Source organism: Halyomorpha halys, unplaced genomic scaffold, assembly GCF_000696795.3.
Source record: "Halyomorpha halys isolate HHAL.00 unplaced genomic scaffold, Hhal_1.1 Scaffold1315.1, whole genome shotgun sequence".
Classification (NCBI taxonomy): domain Eukaryota; kingdom Metazoa; phylum Arthropoda; class Insecta; order Hemiptera; family Pentatomidae; genus Halyomorpha; species Halyomorpha halys.
The window spans coordinates 58,557-61,012 of record NW_027112745.1 but is presented as its reverse complement, the minus strand read 5'-3'; the positions used below and the strand labels follow the sequence as shown (position 1 = coordinate 61,012).

Sequence of the window (2,456 nt, the reverse complement as noted above, 5' to 3'; positions counted from 1 at the left end):
AAAGCCGGAGTGCAATGTAGTATTCACTTCCTGAATAGCTTGGGAATTACAGGCCCACACTGCAACTTTACCACTCACATCGGATACCCAAGTGTGTGTGTGTGCGTGCGTGCGTGCGTGCGTGCAGAACAATGCGTGACACTATGTTTCCTGCTAAGAATTTTTCCTTTTATTGTTTCTTAAATTTTTTTTAAATATCGCAACAGAAAAACTATGAAGGTTGGAAAAAGATTTTCCTTTACTTGCTCAATATAGCAGCGGTTCTGCCAATTTTGAGAATGAAGCTGCCATGCTGACTGTTTCAACTATGTTTTTTTTTGTCCACTCATTGTTCTTGACATAACATATTTTATTTTTAAGAAAGGCTTATTATGATATTTATTGAAAAGTTTTTATGATAATCAACAAGCTTTCATATCAATATATTTAGTAGACCTAAAGATAACATCAATAGCCAAACTGTTGTAAAAAGGGAAGTAAAGAAAGACTAGTGAAATATAATATGGCTTAATTATTAATGAATAAAATGTGATTTCCTTCCAGATTTCAGGTTTTATATTTGAATTTAAATTATTATTTCATTTGAATTCTCTTTTTTAAAGTATTATTTTCTTGTCTACAGGTGGTCATGTTCATAGTCAACAGGAAGGAGAGCCTTCTGTTCCAGATAACGGTGAGAATTATTCATGTTATTGTAATATTTGAGAGAGAGAGTTCAAGAATAATATTTTATATTTTGTATTATTTATTATTTTCTGTGTGATGTTTCTACTTTTCCACTTTGGGAATGGTATATTGAAAGTTACGAATAATAAATAATTTGAACTATTCATTAAGCCCCAATGTTTTGGGTTAGAAGCAGGGAAATGTATCTGACTTTGCTGGACATCAAAACTGCCTTTAGCTCCATCCTAGAATCCCTGTATTTATATGGGAGGCTTTAATTGCGAAAAAGTTTGGTGATGTTGGACAGACCATGTGCTCTCCGATTGCCATAGAAATGAAATTTCTCTAGTGAGAATGTTTAAAAAAATCCGGATTTGTGATCAAAATATAGCAATATATTCCATAAATTATGTATTTATGTACATGTGTGTGTGTGTGTGTGTGTGTGTGTGTGTGTGTGTGGAACAATGCGTGACACTCTGTTGCCTGTTGTTCATTATAGCTTCAAAATTTTGGATAGTTTTGTCAAATGATGACAAATGTAACTAATGCAAACTATTTTCCTGATGAGAATTTTTTCTTAATTTTTTTTATGTATTATCGCATCAGAAAAACTATGAAGGTTGGAAAATATTTTCCTTTACATGCTCAATAATTTTTTTTTTGTGAAACTGAAATTATAGTATAAAGCTGAAACCATAAATTATTGATACTCAATTATTTGTTAATTTATTTAATAATTTTGAATTTTGTTGCAGTCCCAACAATCGTTATCGAAGAAGTAGAAGAAGAAGAAAGACTGGAGGTTTATAATGGTGAGTGAAATTTTTGATTCATATCATATTATTGTAAGTTTTTGCTAAAAATGAATTTTTTAAACTAAACCTGAGCACTGTTTAATGAATGCATTTATTGAATAAATTTAAGATTTATTTTCAAAGTAATGATTATTTGATGAAATAATATCAATAAAATTATTACCTATATTTATTTCTTGGAATCATTATTTCATATTTAAAAATTTAGCAAAATATATTCCATAAATTATGTATTTATGTACATGTGTGTGTGGAACAATGCGTGACACTCTGTTGCCTATTGTTCATTATAGCTTCAAAATTTTGATAGTTTAGTCAAATGATGGCAAATGTAACTAATGCAAACTGTTTTCCTGATGAGAATTTTTCCTTTTATTGTTTCTTAAATTTTTTAAAAATATTATCGCATCAGAAAAACTATGAAGGTTGGAAAATATTTAGGTTGGAAAATATTTTCATTTACATGCTCATTAATTTTTGACATATTGTTTATGTGAACCTACTCTTGGAGGTGTATCTTAGACATTTTGCCCCAAATGATAAACAAAACTATCAAATCAACTTTGTCTACTAATAAATTTTCTTTTTTGATTGTAATTTATTATCAACTAATTCTTGCAATTTTATGTTATTGATTTCTGAAGTTTTAGTGTGATAGTTTGTTTAATTGTATACTGTATGAGAAATATTGTTTTGTTTATTTAACCGTTCTTATTGGTTTTGTTATAGTTACTAACATATTTTTAGTATGATTAGTATTTAATCATGATAAAAGCTTTTTTAGTTTTTGTATCCTGAATTTGTGTTAATGTATTTGCTATTATTGAAATAACTTAACTACTTTTTTTTATGATTTTTTTTTTTTTTTTTGTGAAACTGAAATTATAGTATAAAGCTGAAACCATAAATTATTGATACTCAATTATTTGTTAATTTATTTAATAATTATTGAATTTTGTTGCAGTCCCAACA

General features: G+C 28.0%; 1 long non-coding RNA gene across 2 annotated transcripts in view; it reads left to right on the top strand.

Annotated features, from left to right (window-relative positions):
* LOC106689271 (uncharacterized) overlaps positions 1-2,456 on the top strand; it is a 16,286-nt gene that overhangs the window by 5,974 nt on the left and 7,856 nt on the right. The window contains exons 2-3 of one of the 2 annotated variants that reach the window (XR_010844266.1): positions 623-673; positions 1,425-1,481. This is a non-coding gene — a long non-coding RNA (uncharacterized lncRNA). The remainder of the gene's footprint in view (positions 1-622; positions 674-1,424; positions 1,482-2,456) is intronic. The other variant, XR_010844267.1, reaches the window with a different exon arrangement.